The sequence below is a fragment of the Grammomys surdaster genome, unplaced genomic scaffold (assembly GCF_004785775.1).
Source record: "Grammomys surdaster isolate TR1022 unplaced genomic scaffold, NIH_TR_1.0 100, whole genome shotgun sequence".
Lineage (NCBI taxonomy): Eukaryota > Metazoa > Chordata > Mammalia > Rodentia > Muridae > Grammomys > Grammomys surdaster.
Window position 1 is genome coordinate 7,342,715 of NW_021604579.1, and position 23,380 is coordinate 7,366,094.

Genomic DNA, 23,380 nt, shown 5'->3' on the forward strand with positions numbered 1-23,380 from the left:
AGAGACAGAGTTTCTGTGTGTGTGTCTGTGTGTGTGTGTATCTATTCATAAATGTGTTTGTCTCACTTTTGCCATCTAAAGGACATTAGAGTTTCTCCCACCAAAGCATCCTCCCTCTGTCTTAACCACTGTTCACGTGGCTCTGTCTGTCTGGAGCACTCTACCTTTGACTTCCTCCCCTGCACCTCCTAGATCCTGCTCATCTTAGGAATTATCTTCTCCAGTGACTTACTGATGCCTCCCACCCACTGGTCTGAGTCCCTCTGAGTTCCCATATGCTGCATTATCTCAACTGTAAGAATCTCGTGCCCACACTGCAGTTTCCTTTCTGCTCTCCTTTGTTATAGATCAGTATAGATCAGTTATAGCTCTTTCAAGTTGGGCACTGAGTTCATCTAGGGATTACCTATATCAGAAAACCTAGTAAACACTCAAAAAATAGCCAGTGAACAAGTGAATATTCAATTATGAAGTACATGTAAAATTCATAAACTCACTACATAATATATTTTGCCTCTGTTAATTTTTCTGATTTCTAATCAAATCCCAGAGCAATAATTAAGAACAGCTGCCTTTACAGCCTTTTGGATTACAAAATCCTGCTGGGCATGAAGCTTCATTAAATTCCTACAAACTTCTAGAGGAAGGTAGGCAAGTATTGCCTCCTTTTCAGAGAGGATGGTCACTGCTGTGTGTGCATCAGAATAGCACAAGATAATGTGAAGGATTTGGAACATTTGGAATCCTGCCTTCACCCCAAGGTCTTGGCACACAAGTTGGTAGATAGTCTCCAAAGCGGCACATCAGCCTCCTACACTACAGTGTTTCTGTGTCCCTTTTACAACCTTGTCACCCCACCATGTTTTCTGCTTCTAGAAAAGGCCTGCTCTTAGTCTCGGGCTCTGTCTGCTTACCTGTGAGTAGAGAAGAAATCACTCAGCCTATATTATGTGGCACTTCAGCATTGTTCTAGGCTTCAATATGTACACTGTGAATGTGTGTGTGTGTGTGTGTGTGTGTGTGTGCGTAAAGATAGTAAAAGCATTCTGCCAGCCATCTGAAAGGAAACTGCTTATCCATTGTGCCTGTTGGTGGCTCTTACAACCATTTCCGGGTCCTTCCTTCAGCTTACCTCATCTCACTGCAGAAAGATAAAAAGCCAAGGGTCAAAGCTGGCATCATAGTTTGATTTTGCTACTTGCTTTGTGATGCCCCTTGCTGCACTTACTTCAATCTCTTCATCCCTTAATCAAGAGTGAGTATAAAGGTTAAATCTTCTCAAGCATGACATCATATATTTCTAACTTGATTCCATACATAGAGAAGGCAGAGTCCATGGGGAGGTAAGAAGGTGAACAGGGGGAACAAGTCCCATGACAGCCTGGGCAGTAGCAGCACAAACAATGTCACGGTGGAGAGTCATTTCCAGAGTGGAAATGGCTTTGCCACAAGCAATCTGAACATTAAGTGGGAGCTTTGTACTGTGAAGGGACAATTCCAAAACAAATAGTGTGCTTAAAGGCACCAAGAAAAAGTGTTTTAAAGATGATTTGCAATTGAGCTTGAACCACAGAAGCACTCGGTTTAACATGGGAGACACACAGTGATGTCTTCAGGTGTGAGAGCTCACATCAGTCAGAAGAGGTGGCAGCTGCTGGAAGGCTGGGCACTAGCAGGGTAGGTTTTCCATTAACCTAGAAGGAAAGCCACTCTAGACTTCCAGCAGTGAGAGGACTGTAATTTTCTCATTTCTCCAGGGTAAAAAGTTGGGAGAACTTTAAAGGTTATATATAAATATAAATCCTAGTGACTGAAATTGAGGTAGTTACAGTTTATGTTCATATTTCAAAATCAAATCTCAGCTTTAGCCCAGATCCACAGAGTAGAAATGTCGGACTTTTTACTATGATCTTATATTAAATCTGCAGCTTTTGCTGAAAGGGAAAAAGGAACACTCTATGCCTTACCTCTTGAGTAGATTGTCAACTACTGCCCCATCTCTTAGTGTGGTCTGCATATAAATTTCAGAATTATAGATGTTTGGAATGGGAGGTCCCCTGGAGGTCCCTGCTATAGACTTCCTGTTCTCCTAGCCTGGGACGGAGCTTTTTCTGACATCTTCCTCACTCTGTTCCAAGCCTCTCTTTACACACTCATGTGAAGGGTACTGACAGCTTCCTGAGGGACACCATTCATCACCCACCTGGGACAAATTTGCAGTTAAATTTGCAGTTTTCAGTCCAAACAAACAGTATGAAAGAGAGCTCAAGTGAATGATTTATTCCAAAATTAGATCCTAAGCACTGGTGATTTATTTTTGAGAAAAAAAAATAATCTAGGAAAGTGCAAACTTGTTGCAGAAGTACACATTTATCTGAGATTAAAAGTATGGGCACAGAAAGAAAACAGATGGCTTAAAAACCTCCCTAATTATTTTACAGAGAGCACCTTCCACCTCTGTACCATCCCTCTCCTCCTGCTCTCGACCTCATTCTGAGATGCTGTCTTTTACAAAGATACAAAGCCTAAGGGCTGAAGGACTACATCCTGACAGCCCGGCCTCTGCCTCCACACTAATCCTTGACCCAGGACTTCTAACTGAACATTCAGCCCCACCCCCTCTGCAGTATCCACTTTCAGGGCATTCTTTGTGGATGCTCTTCTTTGCCAGGCTTATGTGACAACAAGAACGTTCAGCCCCACCCCCTCTGCAGTATCCACTTTCAGGGCATTCTTTTTGGATGCTTTTCTTTGCCAGGCTTATGTGACAACAATAAAAGATACATATTGTCATCATAGAGGAAAAAATAGGCCAGGTGAATAAAGACAGCAGGCATTGCAAGTAAGAGCAAAACACCTTGGGAACACATCAAAGGACTAGAATTAGAGATGCCTCCATGGGAAAATATTTAACTCTACTTTGTGAGATTTCTGTGCAACAAAATACAGTGAATTGCATTTGACCCCAGGTTGGGGTTCAAAGCAAGACAAGAAAGTAAAAGGACACGCATTTTTGGGGTGCAATGAAGAAGCTGATGTGGCTGATACATAGTAGGAGGAGAATGAGCCAGGTGAGACAGGAGAGGAGCAAGCCATATCACTGATGACCTTGGGGACCAACATGACAATGATGATGCAAGAGTGAGATTGTACCAGAGATGGCAGAGGGGATGAGTACATCCAGGAAGCATCTTATTTCTTTAGTAATGGCATTCCAGCAACAGAGAGAATTGTAGAGTCAGGTGTTACCATAGGATGCGGATTTATGAGGCTGTTACTGTATCATGAGAAAGAATTGAAAGTCATATCAGCACATGCTTGATAAACAACATGTGGTAGAGAACTATGAAGTCGTGACGAAGAATGAACTTGTGCTATACGCGACAGTATAAATGGACTTATAAGACACTGGGCTTTCTGCAATAAGCCAGATAGACACATATGGCATGATATCACTTACACAAGATACATAAGATAGGGGTTGAGGATTTAGCTCAGTGGTAGAACGCTTGCCTAGCTAGGTGCAAGGCCCTGGGTTCAGCCCTCAGCTCCAGAAAAAAAAAAAGATACATAAGATAGAGTCAGAGAAGTTGCCAGACGTGTCAGAGAGAGCAACAAAGGATATGTCAAGAATACTCAAAGATGTGATGACAACTATCAGCCATGGGCAGAAGGGAGAGCTTGATTTTCATCATAGACTGAACTACACTATTTGTTAAATAAAAATAATAAATAAATAAATATAAATAATCGTACAACTACTTTATGTTATGCCCAATTAATATATAAATTTTATGTACAAATTTAAATTTCAATATGCCAGCTAAAAGTTCAAAAAATCAAAATAAAATTTAAAAGTTAGTACACATAACAAAAAAAAGATCTCTTCCTTTGCATGGGAACTTGGCTTGGGGCAATTGTAGGGAAGAGGGGGCAGGGAGAATTGAATTAAATGGAGCTTTCCAAAACAATCCACAGACTCAGCGAGCAGTGGAAAGAGGACTGAGAACATCTCAGCCTTCAGTCATGGAAAATGCTAGATCCTCATAGACACAGGGTATAGATCTAGGCTGGATGGGAATGAAAAAACACAAGTTCACACATGAGTCCATTGGTTGATAGATACTGTGAGGGCCTCACTGGTATTGGCAAAAGAATGCCTGTGTATCCCAGGGCTTGGTGAAGAGGTCAAGGCTGTAACTCTTTATGAACTCTACTTGGGAAGAACACTACCAATCTCACCCACTTCTCTGGATCTGCAGCTTTAATAGGGGAAGAGGGGGTGATGTTCCTTGGTGGTGTAGTAATTAGAAGAACAGAGAGATACTTCAGACATTATCCTGTAGAGGAAACAGGAAGAGAAGGTGGAGCTTGTCTCTGTCCTGCCACACTTCTAATGTGTTTTTATCAAAGTACTATAATAAAACTTGGTATGGAGTGGGCATAGTGAGGACACTGGGGATGTGTCACCAGGTTCTCCAAGAAAAGATCTGGAGGACTGGAGAGATAGCTCAGCTGTTAAGAGTGCTGGCTACTTCTCTAGATAATCGAAGTTCAATTCCTAGTACCCACAGAGGAGGTAGCTCAGAAAGATCTATTTAATTTCAGGGGAATCCATCCCCCCTCTTCTGGCCTCTTTAGGTACTGCATGCATATGGTGCGCTTTTTCACATGCAGGTAAAACATTCATTTGCATAAAATTAAATTTAGCTTAAAAAGGAGAAATAGAAGACCTGGAACCATGGGCACTGGAGGCTGTGTACAGAGGCAACCATCACCTACCAGACTGGTCAGGAGCTGCCCCAGCTGCAGATCCTTCTTACTAGAGGACTGGCCATGTAGAAGGTAGCACAAATTCCAGAGGCTAATAAATACAAAGACATTGATCACTGCAGCCTCACAAAGCAACTCTGAGATGCTAGAGATCCTAGAGATTTCGTCAAGGCCACCATCAGACTTGGATCTCAGTTCAACATCTCTACCTAGTCCTTTACTCTTCCCTCCTCCACACTGGGAAGGACCCAGAAATATTCCCTAATCAGCATCCTTTCCTTTCATTGCAGCCTCAGAGGCTGAGATGGGACCAGAATGGAGAATCAGGCTCATTGATCTTCTCATCTGACGCTGTATAATACTTGCTGTCACCCCATGCCATGCCTCTGTGATTTCTGAAGACAGGCTCTAACTGAACCACAAACCTTTCTATTTCTTACATATTGTGGGGAGTGGCTAACAGCTATTTTCTGTTTTTCAAGACAGAGTAGTAGTAGGCTTCAATTAACCCAGTCAGACAAATAACAAAAAAGCTATCATGTGTTCTACACATAACTCCTTCCAACTTGCCCTGCAGACTCCCACAGCAGAAACCATTAGTCCCTGTGTGTTTTATTTTCTCTCTGCTGCACCCCTGAAGTGCTTGCTGATATTTGAAATCTGGTAATAATTGTTGGCCCCTAGCTATGTTTCGGAATCTTCAGCCAAGTTCATGGTCATCCCATTTTCTGAGTCAGACAGTCTAATCAACTAACTGGCTCTAAAGACTCTTGCTTCTAGACATAAAAGAGGAAGGGAAAAAAACATCTCTTTAAACTTTAGGGCCACAAAATTGTTAGGAAAACATTGCATGGTCACAGAAGAGAGGTGACGCTGATCAAAATAAATATATTTGGGACTTCTATGAAAGGACATGCATGGGTAGAATGGGCCAAGATTGGGAAAGGGGGTGCACCCATTCAGAACATTTTAGGGCGTTAATCTTCAATGATTTAGTTTTCTATGGCTTGTTCTGACTTTGAATCACAGCAAGCTACACACCACATATCTTTTAAATTAGTCTTATCTCAGGTCTCTTAATTAAGGTAAAAATGCACAAGCTCTTATAAATAAAAGAAATTTCAAATGAATTAATAAGTTATAGTTAGAGCTGTATGATTAAAAGAGGCCATTATCCTCCAGGCACTCACTGTATGGCAGCCATGTTTTATCCTCTCCATGGTATGAAGGCCTTGGTGCACAGGAGGAGTGGGGCTCCCACAGTGGTGACTATAGTAGCCCTACAGTTTAACATTATTTCCTCTTTTCCAGATCAGGGAAGGGAGAAAGGACCAGTCAGCCAACAATGCATTCTGTCTGTAGAAATTTGAAGCTTCTGATGAAGCCCATCTCTACTCCTTCTACACAGCTGTAAGAAAGAAAGAATTTAATAATCATGACCATATAGGCAGGATTGAAATAATAACCCGACCCTGAGGATCCTCTATAACATACTCAGATAATCTAGAGAGGAAAGTCAAGTTCTGAAGAGGAAAGATGATCACCGAAACACCAGGAAAACAAATGAGAGAATCAAATTGAGACTCGCTTGTAACTTTACTTTTTCGAAACTCTACTTTTAATGGTGGTTCATAAACTCTTTAACTTCCTTTCTAGCCTACCACCAACCAGAAGCAGTGGAAAAGAAAGGATAGGAGGGAAGTGGACCTGTTTAGAAATGGTTCTTTGGAGCAGATCCCATCTGTGTTGTCTGGAAATCAGCAGTTCAGTTCACAGGTCAGCAGTGGCAGATCGATCTACTGACAAACACTCATAATATACACCAGCAGTAGTACATCCTAGCTGAGACAGCCAGGCCTCAGCCAAATTGGCACAAACCAGCAGGAGGGACCAGGGCCAACAGAAATGCCAGGCAAAGTTCTCAGCTGTGCCTCTCTCAGCAAAGCAAAGATCAGCAAAGAGATTCAAGACCAAGAAGCATTTAGCTATGCAAGCAAGCCAATCTCAGCTCCTTCGCTGTCTGTGGAGTCCTAATTATACTCTCTCCAAACATCACTGGTCCTCCACGTGTCTTCCACAGCATGTGTATCTGTCTCAGCTGACATCACTCTGCCAATCAGCTTGAGTCTGCAGAAATGGCAAGAAGCTGCCAGCACCGCCAGAAGTTTTGGTACGTTTCTCTCTATGGAGTCCCAAGCAGCAAAACTATGCAAAGTAAGGCCGACCAATATATGCATGTCGTTAGCAAAGATTCGTTTATCACGTGTCCTTTCACATGCTTGTTTTAGCAGACCATCCTTTCACCTGTGTCTGCTTCGGCGAAATGGTCCCTCGTGTGTTTTCCCAAGCAAAATACCATCCAACACTTTCCAAAGAACCCTTAAATTTCCACTTCACAGACTAGCTTAGAGGAGGCCACACCACAGACACAAAGGGCTCTTCTCTAGTCCAACAACTGCTGTTCACACCCACAAGCCAGAATTGTCCAGTGACTACAAAGAATCATCTGACATGCCTTAAATATGTGCAATTTTCAGTAATATTTTAATAAATCTGAAAACATAAAACATGTTCAGTATATCTCAGGAGACTAGGTTGAATTAATTGCTAGAACAAGTTAAAATATAACTAATTATTTGAGAATTTCAGATATTAAGACTTCAGTCATTAGAGGTCACATAATAGTCAGTTTGGTGCTTTCTGAATTTATATTACATAGAGTACAAAGCCTATTCTGACTAATATCCTTCTTCAAAGGCAAGAAAGCCTTTTTTTAAAAGGTTCACCTTGTTTTATTACACAGCATTGTTCTAGAGTCCTATTGAGGACTGATATATCAAGTCTTCCTACTTTTGCAGGCAAATCAGAAAAAAGAACTCCCCTACTTAAAGGTCCCTCAGGATGTTTGCATGTGGAGAAAATCAGCTCAGAGAGACCCTGGAAGCTCTCCTGTGACAGCATATCCTAAAGCCCAACCCAACCACCTGTTTACATGTCTGTGTTTCTGAGAACCTAGATGCAGCTACATAGGCACTGCTTCCAGAAAAGGGTTGAGGTAGCCGGGTGGTGAGGAAGAGATCTCCTTTCACACCTGCTTACAGCGATGATATTAGGACCTCTATGGGCATCTCCATTCCATTCCTCAGCAGGCTGTGCCACAGAGCTCTCTGTTCAACACCAGGAGACTCAGTGCAGGAAGAGTACCAGAACGTCCGCTGAGAGTCAGGTAAGCATGAAAACCTTCACAGCTTACTGCACAATGAAATGTCATCCACAGGACTTCTGATCTTGGTAGGAGAATCTTGTCCAGGACTCACAGGGGCTCATGGTACCCACATCCAACACTAACATGGTGTTTCACTTATGAAGCATGGAGGTTGTGGATCAACTCCTGGTACACAATAGACTGGAAGTTTAAAAAAGAATTTAAAACAACCTAAAAGTGGTTCATGTTGGTCTCCATTGCCCAGACTGCCAGGGAGTACACCTAATTAATCTCGTGGGCTGTGGGGGATCGGGGAAGAAGCCTCCATGGATCACTGTCTATTCAGTCTTCAGTGTGTGGCCAACACATATAGGAAATCACCAGACAACGGTCTTCTGAACCCACACAGCCATTCTCACTGGTTATTGGGGAGCCCTGGTCCAACAGAACCCCAGATTGAGTAAAGGCTGATATAAGGCTTTGGCCCCTCATGTTCTGTTGCATTCAATGTTTCGCTACACCCTCCAGTCAGCAGGAGGCAGACTTGGCAACGGAAGCTAGCATCATAAAATGGTGCTGTGATAGAAGTAACTGGACCAGGAAGAGAAGGCATCTGCTCCAATGATGTCATAGCCATTGGTGGCCACAGTGGGGTGAGACTGGTCATGTAGCCGTGTGTCAGGAGTAATGATTGTAGAGGGGCGGGGCATGAAGAGTGCCATTCTGGAAACAGTGCTGTCGAGAAGCAATATACTCTGCATAACTGATTGTTACCTTCTCACTTCGATACCTCGTGAGTTTGATTGATTTTCTGAATTCACTGGTTATTGGACCCTTAAAACCACCTTTCCGGAGCAAGGAGTCTATTGTCTGGATCTGATCCCAGCCTTGTTCCTCAGCAACCTCAGGTAAATATGTAGCTGTGAGTTTGATGCCTTTTTCGTTGATGAATTCGATCTGAATCCCATGGACCCCTACCTCCCAGTCCAGGTAATCACTGGCATCTTCAAAATTAGTAAGGAGGGAGACAGAACAGAAAAGTTTGGGCAGCTCCTCTCGGGTCAGGGGAGGGAATCGGCTGTCTTTAAGTGCACTGGTTAACGTGTATTCCCTGAGTCCTGAATGAAGATTCATGGCTGAGAAGGTCCCAATGCAGCCACGAAGCCGCTTTTCTCGCCCTGTCTTCCAGGTCACAAAGAGAGGATAGGGGTCATTGGTGAATCTAGGAAGTCGTGGCTGTGGAAAGCCATAGAGGTGACAGTAGAGTACATCAAAGCAGTAGCAGCACATTTCTGCAGTCACCACCAGGTTCTCCGTGGTATTGGCAGTTCCACTGGGCCGGGGGAGAGGGCTCAGGGCTCCAGATGCAGGATTCAATCGTGAAATAGGAGAGTTTCCAGGTCCCAGAGTTAAGTCCGATACATTCTCCCGACCGCTGCTGCTGTCCATATGCTGGTGGTTTTGAAGAGGTCCTGAACTTGATCCAGAAACAGTTGTAGACTGGTTCCCGTGACTGTGTGTTCCACTTCCAGATAATTTGGACTTCTTGACCCCACAACAGCCTGCTGCCAACTTGGGCTCAAGGGGAGGAACACAACGTCTTTTTCCCATCCTGATTTGGTGTTTGTGATCTGGAATGCTGCAGAACCAGTCTATAGTCCACAACTAAGCCAGCAAATGTCAGCTGTGAATGGGAAGTCCAAGAATTTAGTTTCTCAGTCCCACGAGGCTAGTTGTTTCAGCTGGTCTTTTAGGCTCCAACAGGTGTTCTGACAAATAAATGCAAGCAGGCGAAAGAACAGTGAATCTTCCTTCTTCCAATGTCCTTATATAGGCCTCCAGCAGAAGGTGTGGCCAAGATTAAAGGTGTGTATTGTATCACCAGGCCAGAATCTGGGGCTTGCTTGTCCTAGGCTGACCTTGAACTCAGAGATCAGCCTTGCCAAATCTCCTGGGATTAAAGGTGTGCACTACCTTGCCTGGGGCTGAGTTTTTTATGCCCACTATGCCTTAAGATCTCCATGCCAAGATCCAGGTCAGAAACTTTCGTCTTCTAGCCTCAAGATCTGAATCACAGGTGAGCCCTGCAATTCTAGATTGTAGTTCATTCCAGATATAGTCAAGCTGACAGCCAGGAATAGCCGTTACAGAAGTGCTCAACATACTTAGTCAGGAAGAAAATACAGATCAAAACTTCTTTGAGATTTCCTTCTATACCAGCCAGAATGGTCAAGATCAGTAAAACAAAAGGCAGCTAATGCTGGCAAGGCTGTGGGGTAAACTGTATACTCATCCATTGCTGGTGGGAATGCAATCTTGTACAGTCACTATGGAAATCAGTGTCGCAAGAAAGCCTTTTAATGTAGCTAGAACTGCCTTTTCCAATCCAGATTCAACAGAAACATCACTGCTTTTCAGCTAGCTCAACTTCTCTTAATTCTCCCAGACTGAGGCATCACAGTTTTTCTCAAAAACATCTGTGACGGTGTGGAGAATCATGCAGAGACTTTCAGAGAACATGAGAGATGTGTCATTGCTGAGAATACAGGAATGATCGATTCTTGAACTCTCCCAATCCCCAGCCTGGACTTTAATAGTTATATTAAAGAACTGCAATTTCTACCACCTGTGTTGTGATTAAATACCACCAAATAATGTCCTCATCATAACCATCCACATGGAGCAAGAATTGAGTTGTCACTGCACACATTCCTCACACACATTGGAGCTTCTGAAAGTTTGTAGCCTCCCTCCCCCATCCCTGGTCTCCTAACACACAAGTGTTCTGCAGGCTCTGGTCTGCTTTCCCACCACCTGACAAGCTTCACAAACGAGGCTGGAACAAGATGAACTTGCACTGCATACAAGACACTGCCTCCAAAAACACCAGGAAGGAAACAAAATGAACAGCCGGAACATATGGCAGTGAACTGACAGCGTACCGAAACTAGTCCCACACGAGCAACAAGGAACATCTTGAAATGCTGCAGACATATGTGTTTGGGGGAGAAGACTGAAGTGTTTCATAATAAAAGCAGGACAAAGTGAACTGTGAGTGCCGAATAAAGTTTTAATTAAAAATGAGTTCCTAGCCTTCAATGTGCATATGCAATATGCTTCACAGATGGGTTTTTTGGGTTTTTTTATACTTAAGCCTTATCCAAACCAGAAAAGGAATGTGAGGCAAATAAAGCTTCTGAAGATGGCATTGAGGCTGGAATGTATGTAAACAGTAGAAAGTTCTGGAACAAACAAACAAGGAAGGAAGAGCCACCCTTCTGTCAGCCACTTATTGCATGCACATGGCATAAGCTGGTCATGTGACCTTCATTTGGTGCAAAAACGCTTTTTACAAGTTTAAACATATACTAAAGGAACTAGGAAACAACCTAGTAGTCAGCCATGATTAATTGTTAAATTATGTTGTGATATTTCAAGACAATAGCAGAGAGCCAAGACAAAATTCTCATGTTATTTTAGAAAAATAAATATATAAAAATGAACATTACATTAAAATGGTAGGATACAATATCTACAAAAAGAAAACTGAATTTTGTAACAATACATAGGAATTTTGCAAAAAAAAAATATTTTTTTTAAATGTCTCCCAAGTACATCCACCGTTTTTTGTTTCTTTGTTTGGTTTCATGTTACTAGTTGCTGTGCTGAACTTGATTGTCCTTTTCATTTTGTCCATCTTGAGGTTTGGTTTGTTCTTGTTTTCTGAGGCCCTAAAACACATCATTAAGTTGTTTATTTAGGATCTCCTAAGGTTTATGATTTTCTTCCATTGCTGGTGGGATTGCAAACTGGTACAATCACTCTGGAAATCAATCTAGCATTCTCTCAGAAAATTAGAAATATTTCTACCTGAAGATGCATCTATACCACTCCTGGGCATACACCCCCCCCAAAAAAATTTTTTTCACCATACCACAAGAACATGTGCTCCTCTATGTTCATAAGAAGCCTTATTTATAATAGCCAGAAGCTGGAAACAACCCAGATATCCATCAACAAAGGAATGGATACAAAAAAATATGACTCATTTACACAATTCAGTTATTAAGAGTAAGGACATCGTGAATTTAATAGCCAAATTGGAAGGAACTAGAAAATATGAATGAGGTAACCCAGACCCAAAAGGCTCCTGAATGACAGGAGCCTAGCATGGCTGTCCTCTGAGAGACTCTACCAGCATAATTCTGCCTTTTATTTTCCAGTTAATGTGTTCTTATGAAGACAATCAGTTCTGTTTAGCTACCTGAAATTCTGGAGTTCTCTGAGAAGCCATGAGTGAAGCCTGGTGCTCCACATACCTCAGTATCAACATTCATATGAAGAGTACCAAGGAGAGGGAAGCATGTGACACAGAGCTCTAGAATGTTCCCTAGCCTGGGGAGGATGCAGCCTGAAACAGATGCAGACTCTTACAGCCAACCATTGGACTGAGAGGTAGGGGACCCATAAGAAAGAGTTAGGAAAAGGACTGAAGAAGCTCAAGGTGATGGCAATCCTACAGGAATACCAACAGTATCAACTAACCCAGATCCCTGGGATCTCCCAGAGACTAAGCCACCAACCAAAGAACATACCTGGGCTAGTTCATGGCACCTGGCACATATGTAGCAGGATTAGGCACATCCTCAGTGGGAGAGGATGTGCCTAATCCTGCAAAGACTTGATGCCTCCAGGAAGAGGAATGGGTGGGTGGGGTGAAGTGGAAGATTAGGTGAGGGGGTGGGTGGGGTGGGTGGGGGAGCACCCTTCTCAGAGGCAAAAGGGTTATGCGGTGAAGAATTCTTAGAGGGGTTACTGGGAAGGGAGGCAACATTAGGAATGTAAATAAAACAATTTTTTTAAAAATATGAGTAGTTATAGCTATGAATTTCCCTCTTAATATTACTTTCACCATAAGAGTATGTGAATGCAATTACTGAAAGGCTTAATTAGTGCAGGAAGATTCTACCGAGTTCACAGCACCTTTTGATAGTAGCCCAGATAGAAAGATCTGAGCAAGAGTGGGGCTGCTTTGATCTGCCTGACTTTGTTCCTTGTTGGTGAGTGCATCTGCTTTGTTGTTAGCATTGCTGCTGCCATCCTTTGTTGACATCAGAATCTAGTTTCTTTGGCTGAAGGTCATCAGCAACTCAAAAATCCTTTAAAACTAGATGGACACTGGCAATGCACCTAGCCTTGTGGACTGAGCAGTTCCTGGGTTCTCAGTCTCCTAGAATGCAGACACTTTTATACTACTCAACTTGTGTTACATAAACCAATCTAATAAATACCTTTGTACTTGATTCATTTGTCAATTCTGCTTTTCAAGAGAACCCTCACTAATAAATGTTGTGTGTAGAAAGAATAGAAATAGTACAGCTGTGTAGCAGTTTCCTAAAAGATTAAGCCTTCCCTTTTGAAGGGAAATATCCTAAGACATAGGATGTAAAGGGAAAGTGAACCAAGAGGGTATCTTAGAAAGTAATGCTTAGAAGGAAGTGAAGCAAGAGGATGTTCTAAAACAGTGATTCTCAACCTGCTGGTTATAATGCCTTTGGAGTCAAACCCTTTCACTGGGATCACATATCAGATATCCTGCGTATGAGGAATTTACATTATGATTCATAATTGTATCAAAATTAGGAAGTAGCAATGAAAATAATTTTATAGGTGTGCGTCACCATAACATGATTTAACTGTATTAAAGGGTCACAGCATTAGGAAAGTTGAGAACTGTTCTAGAGTAAGGTGACACACTTAACTTGCAGGGAAGTTCCATTAAAGTAGAAAATAAACAACACAAAATAGCTTCAGGAAATACCTGAATCTGAGCAGACTCACTAGGCTTCTCCATTCCCCAAGGGACTAAAAACAGAAAAGGCTGCTGAGTCATTCTCAGATGAGACAAGCTGCAAAGAAGACTTGGACCAGCCAAACAGCCTGAAAAAGACAGAGACAAGCCAAACTGCTTAGAAGAAACAAAGCCCAGCTGAGCTCCCTGGAAGAGGAGCTGTTCAACCTGTTGAACTGCTTCCAGTTTCTAGCTTTGGTGAGCTGTGTTACTCATGCAAGAGTATTAAAAGCCAGCTTCAACACCACAGGACAAGCTAAGGCAGGACACAGAATTGGAGACTTGGAGCCAGTATTGATAGCAGCTAGTGACTAGAGAAAAGTAAAAAAGGGAATGAAAATCACACACACACAAACACACACACATTGATGAAGCAAGACAAGCTCCAACAACTTCACACACATACATGCATACATACATACATACATACATACACACACATACACACATACATATTCACACATTAAGTGGATGGAGCAAAGCTCCAACCTACTTTATATACATATACACATACACACACACACACATACACACACACACACACACATACACACACACACACACACACACACACACACACACATATTTGGTAGATGGAATAAAGCTTCAATGAGCAGGCTCCAACACACACACACGCACACATATTTGGAGGGAGCAAGCTACAACAACTTTATTTTTTCTTTTAGCCTTTTTATACCATCTAAGACAAAGTTCTCTATATAAGGAAAAGATTACCTCATAGCCACAAATTACATATTCTCTAAAAACAATCACCATGAAAATATACTCTTCAAAAACAGAATAAAACCATTACACAAAAGGAAATTAGAACAAAATTATTTATTGTATAGTCTTCTTATGAAACACATTCCTAGCAAAACATTTCCTGTCTACTTCTCTCTCTACAAGCTCATCGTAACCTCAAAGTAATAATTCTTTTGTCATTAATTAACAAAGTTTAAGCAAACCAGTCTATAGTAGCAAGTTTTTCCTATGCTAAGCTGATGACAATTAGTATTTACCAAAAAAACAGATCATCATCTTTCTTACATCTTATTTTTGAAGACTTGTTCAGTTAAACTAGCTAGTCAACTATTTTCTACTCTTATACTCATAATAGAATTATTTACTCTTTATTCATAACCCTGTCTTTTCCTAGTCCACACTGAAACCTGTGGCCAAATCCCTAAATCACAAGATCCAGTAACTCAAATCCAACCTAGAATGAATGTTTTCTTTGGTTATTCATTTGTCCCAAGCCTATTTTTCTCTTCCCAGTACAATTACATGCTTGCAACATGTAAAAACTCACTGTACGCCATTTTTAATGTATTCTCACTACAAAGAAGAGGGCTCATTCTATTCTTAATTCTAACTTTATTATAAGTTAAATGATCTCCTTAAACTTCCTTTCAGTTACCTTAACTTACTAAAAGTATTTAAATCAAATTAGAAATTCTGTAAAATCATTAATTCATCTAAGCAATATTATTTTATAAAAGTCATCTTCATATTGATCTGCACAAAAAATGCCAAACAGAGTCTACCATCTGGAGGAAGCTCACCTGACCACTGCAGCTCTTCTTGCACAGCATCTGCTACTAGATGCAGCTGTCTCTGAGTTGTTTCTGCTCTTGTAAGTAACCTGCAGTTCACATTCCTATAAGTAACCCCAATAAAAGTCTAAATTAGTTCATCAAGCTGGACTTTGGCCCTTACCTTTGCAGGATAAATCGGTGAGTGTATGTCACATCTCTCCAGGACGTGTGTCTGTCACAACAGTACTCAGCAGAAGAATGGGGGAACTAGACATAACTATTATCATCATACACCCTAAGGGGACAACAGATATACTAACTAAAGACTACTGTGAGATATTTCTGCAAGAGGGAAGATTCTAAAATGAAACACATATGTATATAATTATATATATGTTAGTGTATATTACATATTATTTATATTATATATTTATATTACATTGCACAAATATATTATTTATTAGAAATTTATATTATACTTATTATATATTACATATAATTTTAAAAATTAAAAATAAGGCAACTATATTAGATTTTAAAAGTTATATCAATAAAAATTTCTTCCATGGTGGCATAGGTTTTACCTTTTCTCCCAGTGACATTTTCTTCTCTCTGTGTGATGTTTTAAGTAGTGAACTTGCTATGCATATAATTTTACATTTCACCTCAAAATATCTACACCAGATTTGGGATACAAATCTCCCCAGTGGAGCTTAGACTGGTTACCTTTTGGGTTGTTTGTGTCAGGACTCCACTGAATCAACAGTGTAGCTCTCAGTTCCCAACTTAGTCTAGTTCAGCCCCACAGTGGGAGAAGGAGAAAGCCCTTGTAGAGGGTTTTTGCTGACCTCTGCAATATCCTTAGGAGGAAGCCTGCCCCAACTTCCCAGTGTCACACTAAGGTCCCTTGCTTTATGCCCATAGAGGTGTAGAGGGCCCTTGGTTCCACAGCTCAGAGCTTATAGCTCTTCCTCAGCCTGTTCTGTGGTCCTGGTGTATTGGAGAGGAGAGGCTATAAGCCATTGTCAGGTGATTCCTAGGGACATTAGCCACATTCATGCTCTGCTTCAAAGTTTCAGCTCCCAGGTAGTCCTACCAACTGGATATCCATCTTTGGTGATCCAGCTGACTGTTCTGCAGCTCTGCTGTGGAGACATGTGAAGGGAGGCACTTCTCAGTGCTTTCAGCCATTGTGCTGGGTTCCACACACCAGTTCCCAGTTGCCCTTGACTGCTTACTTGCACAAACTCACCTGGCTTGATAAATTTGTTCATAGCTATCATGCTTTGTAGGGACAGAGGCTGGGTACATCAGTGAGAGTTCTAATCTCCCATTTTCCTTGGAAGCTCACTTACTAAATTCTTTACAAGTAGACTTTTAGGTCATTGAAAACACTTGCTATAGACCCATCTCAGTCATTTCTGAAGGCTTGTCTTCTCCATTTCAGGGCATCACCCACACCTTCAGCACTGTGGGTGACATCCAGACAGGGCATCACAAGATGTGCATTATGGGTAATGGCCTCGTGGAAGCTGCACCATGAAGTTCCTCAAAAGTACAACTGAAGATTAAATATTTGTTTAGAAAATACTAACACACATTTATCAGAAAAAGGTTTTGCTAATGTTTGGGGTCTAAGAAATGGCACGTATTATTTATATGATTTCAGTCTTGGTTCAAAGCAAGAAGATTGCAAACCTAAAGGTATCAGGCTACACTCAGTGAACAATATGCTCTGTTCGCTAAACATATAGGTACCTTATAGATAATACTATGACAAGAATTGGGTATGCCATTCTTTTTCTTCTTGAAAGAAAAAAAAAGTTTGCACCAAACATTAAAAGCTATCTAAAGCCTTTCCTGCACATTCAAACAACAAGGGTTTAAGCTGAACATTTTCAATAAGCAATAAGTTCAGGGTTTATTGCCAGAAAATACTTTTTATATCACCAATGTTTATTCTCAAAAGTGCACTTGAAGTTTGAGGCATTTCATTCTTTAGATATTTTTAGTTAAATTTAGGTTTTAACTTTATTTTGTCCTTAGATTTTTTTTTAAAAGATAGATTAAAAGTCAATTCCAGATGTATATCTTACAAGGGCTTTTAGAAGTTCTGTTCATTCAGAAGCTATAATGATTATGAATACTCTTTGATATTTTTCTTCATATGAAACTTCAGATAAGGGATCAACTTATCACCTACGTTCACAAACCACAAAACTTCTAACCTTGGCTTTCCTTTGTTCTTTGGGATTCAGGCACACCTGAATAATACTATGAGAATCTAATGGCATTGTTTAAATGTTCAAAGATGTTTTTTGAAGCAAATTCAAAGTTCAAATGTTATAAGCATCAAAGTCAAATATTTGGATGGAATCCAGCATGTGTTTCAACCCTGCCTCAAGCCCAGTATCACCATTTGCCTTTCTCCTCTAATCAGACTCTACTTTCTCAGTTTCTGAATGTGCTGTGTTTCTTTGTGACTCCAAGTAAAGTCTAAAACTCTGCCTCTCCTCTCTGATAAAACTCATCCTTTAAGATGAATGGGTGACTATCTGATACCTTCATTCATTAAGGAAATGGTACCATCTATGGTCCTCGACTAAAGTAGCCACCTAAACATCTTCAGTGTGTGTTGCTTATGTTATATATGCCCATGGTTTTTAACCTTTATAAAATTATCATTTAAAAATTCCATACAGTTGCATAATACATTCTGGTCATATTCAAGCCCATTCCTTAGCCCCTTCCCTAATGCAACAAACCCCTTACCTCTCCCAACAAGTCCCCTTCCCACTATTTTATCTTTTGTTTTGTGATCCACTGGGTTTAACCCGGACCTCCTTTGCTGGCATGGGTGTGGAGCTATCCACTAGAGCATTTACCACTTACAGGTAGCTCCATGCTGGTGATGTGGGGAAAGTGGGGTCTTTCAGACTGATCGAGGCTTTGTCTCTCACTCAGGTGAGCTTGGGACAGGGCAGATGAGCTGGTCAGCATAGTTTGTCCATCTACAAGCTCTCCAATCTTTCCTGTCCGTGCTCTGACTCCTTCCTTTTGCAATAAGAATGTCTATTATTTCATTGTGTGCTGTATACATATCACTTGTTTTTTGTCGTATTTTGAAGGCACTCGTTGTTAAAGATTGCCTTGAGCCTCAATAGAAAGACTTTAAACAGTACTGAAACGATTGAAGCTGTGGGGAGTTTTGAAAGAGAAATAAATGCATTTTGTAGTATAAGATGGTCATGAGCTTATGGGGCCAGGCATGTAAGGCCATGATCTAAATGTGAAATGTCCCTGATATGCTTGTATTTTTGGCTACTTATTCTGCAGATGGCAGTGGGCCTTGATCTAGTGATGGAGAAATAGGTCTCTGGGGTTGAATCTTAAAATTTCTTGGCCCAGCCCTACTTCCTGTGCTCCTTCTACTCTCTGAGGATGTCATTGTTTAAGTGTCCAAAGATATTTTTTGAAAAAAAACTGCAAAGTTCAAATGTTATAGGCATCAACATTTGTGAAATGTGGCCAGCAAACTCTAGCTTTTATCAGCATGATGAACTGTGTCCCTTTGAAGTGTTATCCAGTTAAAACCTCTCTCTCTTAAGTCCCATCTTATCAGATACTCTGTCATAATTATGAGTAATGAATACACAGACTATATAAAACCTAAGCTGTTATAAACTGTAAACCGTAAGTAGAAATAAGCCTTCCAAGGCATTCAGTGTTTGATAGGTAAGAATCCACTAGAGTCAAATGTTCTCTCTGTTCCATTCTCCCAACATAAACACTTGAAAAATACTTTGTAACTCAAAAATGGGCATTTTTTGGCACACAAAAAAATCAGTCAAACAAACAACAACAAAAATCCAACAACAAAACAAAACACAGTTCTTCTCTGGGTTCCCAATGGAGCCAAGATGATTTTGACTGTTTTGTTTAAGATTATCAAGAAAACCTCTCCAAATTGTGCAGCCTCCATGTCAACACACAGTTCTTATGCAGGACAGCTGTAGGAATGAATCATATGAGAGTCACTGCCAGGACACAGAAGAGAGCAGGGAAATCATAGTTATTTTTTGTTTTGCTTTTTTCTATTCTTTGGGAAATTTTAAATTATTTTTAACATGTCCATGTTATATGAAGTGGTGGATTCCCTTACAAAATAACTTTCTATTTAATAACATAATTTATTCATGAATTCTGGAAGGAGACATATTAAGAGATTGTTTTAAAGTAGGTATTTTAAATGAATCTAATAAATTGCCGGTTTGATGATGATGGTTGTTGGCAGTGGTGGTGGTGATGATGATGATGAGGATGATTATGATGATGATTAGGAGGAGGATGGTGATAAATGTCCTTTGTATAGCTTTAGCAGGTACCCAGCATTATTTTAAACACTTAGTAATTGGTGAGCAATCTTAAAGGAGTGATAGCATCTTTATTTTACACATGAAACTGAGACCCTCATTTCTCTGAGAACATGCAGTTAGGTGGTTGAATGAAGACTTGAATTCATCAGCATGACTTCAGAAGCCACATATGTAACTACTGTGCTTTTCTGGAAACTGGTAATCCATATGGAGTAAAATCTAGTAGCTAAGTATAATACATGTACATACACTCACATACAGACACACATGTATACACATATTGTAATCTTCCAGTAATGAGAATTGATAAGGCACAGTCACTAAAGTGATCCAGAAACATTCCCCTGGACCACAAATTCCAGTGTCAGTTCATGTGAACAACTATATCCCACTGCTATTTCCAGCATCTTCCACATCAGAACTATGGTTACTCTTATAAAACGTAATTGTGCTAAACCCCTGAAACTTCTATTCTTTGTTCAACTTGGCTATATCTGGAATTAACTAAAATCCAAGCTGCTGAGTACACCTGTGAAGGATTTTTCTGGAATGGATCATTTGAGGTGGGAAGACCCACTCTAAATCTGGGCTACATCTTCTGGTGATTTTAAGATTTGTTTTTCAAACACTATTTTTAACATGGGTTCTTAAATGCTTTACCCTTTCTTCTAGCCCACCACCCACCAGAAGTAGTGGAAAAGAAAGGTTATTAGGATATGGGGGAAGTGAACCTGTTTAGAAATTGTTCTTTGGAGTATTGTCAGGAAATCAGCAGTTCAACTCACAAGAAACAGCAGCAGCAGCTTGCTTCACTCACAAACAGTTCATGAATATACCAGCAGTCCAGAGGTGTTGAGATACCAAACACAAATCAGCAGGTAGTGCCACCACTGCTGATTCCTGTTTGCTATGTCTACGCTACAGAACAAGACTGCTGGTATATCCCTGAATTATTTGCAAATGAATTGAGCTAACCTGTGAACTGAACTGCCAATTTCCAAACAACATAGATGGGAGTTGCTCCAAAAAACCTTTCTAAACAGGTCCACCTCCCTACCCCCACCCCCATATCCTTTCTTTCCCACTATCTGTGGTGAGTGATGGGCTAAAAGGGAGGTTAAAGCATTTAAGAATGATCATTCCATCATTAAAAATACGTTTTGAGGTTTCTGTCTACATCCAGAGCTGATCCTGTGCCACAGCGTTCCATACCCAAATACCACTGGGAGAAAGCAGGTCTCCCAGGAAAGACCTGACAAGCCTGTAAGCACAAGTAAGACCTCTGCTCAGGGGGACCCGCATGGAGCCCTCAGAACACAGGAACTGAGGAGCAGCCTAGAACAGGATCCTTCCAGTTTATTTCTGCATCTGGAGCTGATCCTGTGCCACAGAGCCCCACTCCCAATACCGTCCAAAGAGAGTAGTAGGTCTCCCAGGAGGGCCGACATACCCATAAGAACAGGTAAGACTAATACTTCTGCTCAAATTCCTGGTCCAGGAGGGACCTACCTAGAGGCATCAGGACACAGGAACCAAGGAACAGCCAGGGAAAGTATCCTTCCGGTTTCCATCTGCACCCCGGATCCTGGGCCAAAACTCTCCATACCCAAATTCCTCCCAGAGAGAACTGGTCTCCCAGAAGTGCTGACACACAGGCTAGCAGGAGAGATAAGCTACAGTCAGATACAGCAAGACCAGCTAACACCAAAGATAACCAGGTGGTGAGAAGCAAGGGCAAGAACATGAGCAACAGAAACCAAGGCTACTTGGCATTATTAAAACTCAGTTCTCCCACCACAGTGAAGCCTGGATACCCCCAACACACCAGAAAAGCAAGACTATGTTTTAAAATCACATATCATGATGATGATAGAGGACTTTAAGAAGGACATTAGTAACTCCCTTAAAAAAAATACAGAGCACAGGTAAATAGCTAGAAGCCCTTAAAGAGGAAACGAAAATCGCACAAAGAATTACAGGATAATGCAAACAAACAGGTGAAGGAATTGAGCAAAAACATCCAGGATCTAAAAATGGAAATAGAAACAATAAAGAAATCAAAAAGGGAGACAATCCTAGAGATAGAAAACCTAGGAAAGAGATCAGGAGTCATAGACACAACCATCACCAACATAATACAAGATAGAAGAGAGAATCTCAGGTGCAAAAGATACCATAGAAAACAATGAAACAACAGTCAAAGAAAATGCAAAATGCAAAAAGCTCCTAACCCAAAACATCCAGGAAATAGAGGATGCAATGAGTAGACCAAACCTAAGGATAATAGGTATAGAAGAGAGTGAAGATTCTCAACTTAAAGGGCCAGTAAATATCTTCAACAAAATTATAGAAGAAAATTTCCCTAACCTAAAGAAAAAGATGCCCATAAACATACAAGAGGCCTAGAGAACTCCAAATAGATCGGACCAGAAAAGAAATTTCTCCTGTCACATAATAGTCAAAACACCAAATGGACAAAACAATGAAAGAATATTAAAAGCAGTAAGGGAAAAAGATCAAGTAACATATAAAGGCAGATCTATCAGAATTACACCAGACTTTCCACCAGAGTCTATGAAAGCTAGAAGATCCTGGGCAGATGTTATACAGACCCAAGAGAACATAAATGCCAGCCCAGGCTAGTATACCCAGGAAAACTCTCAATTACCATAGATGGAGAAACCAAGATATTCCATGACAGAAACATATTTACACGATATCTTTCCACAATCCAGCCCTACAAAGGATAATAGATGGAAAACACCAACTCAAGGAGGGAAACTACACCATAGGAAAAGCAAGAAAATAATCTTCTTCTTCCAACAAACCCAAAAGAAGATAGTCACACAAACATAAAAATAACAGGAAGCAATAATCACTATTCCTTAATATCTCTTAACATCAATGGACTCAATTCCCCAATAAAAAGACATAGAATAGCAGACTGGATACAGAAACAGGACCCAGCATTTTGCTGCATACAGGAAATGCACCTCAGTGTCAAAGACAGACACTGCCTCAGAGTAAAGGGCTGGAAAACAATTTTCAAAGCAAATAGTCCCAAGAAACAAGCTAGAGTAATCATTCTAATATCAAATAAAATCAACTTTCAACCAAAAGTTATCAGAAAGGATAAGGAAGAATACTTCATACTCATCAAAGGAAAAAGCTACCAAGAAGAACTTTCAATTCTGAACATCTGTGCTACAAATACAAGGGCATCCACATTCATAAAAGAAACTTTACTAAAGCTCAAAGCACACATTGGACCTCACACAATAATAGTGGGAGACTTTAACACCCCATCATCAATGGACAGATCATGGAAACAGAAACTAAACCAAGACACATTGAAATTAACAGAAGTTATGAGCCAAATGGATTTAACAGATATCCATAGAACATTTCATCCTAAAACAAAAGAATTTACATTTTTCTCAGTATCTCATGGTACCTTCTCCAAAATTACCATATAATTTGTCACAAAACATGCCTCAACAGATAAAAGAAGATTGAAATAATTCCATGCATCCTATCAGATCACTATGGACTAAGGGCTGGTCTTCAATAACAACAAAAACAGCAGAAAGCCCACATACACATGAAAGCTGAAGAACGCCCTACACAACAATAACTT

The 23,380-nt window shown here is 40.7% G+C and overlaps 1 pseudogene; it reads right to left on the reverse strand.

Annotated features, from left to right (window-relative positions):
- Positions 1-8,633: 8,633 nt before the first annotated feature.
- Positions 8,634-9,619, reverse strand: LOC114639463 (annotated as a pseudogene).
- Positions 9,620-23,380: the final 13,761 nt, after the last annotated feature.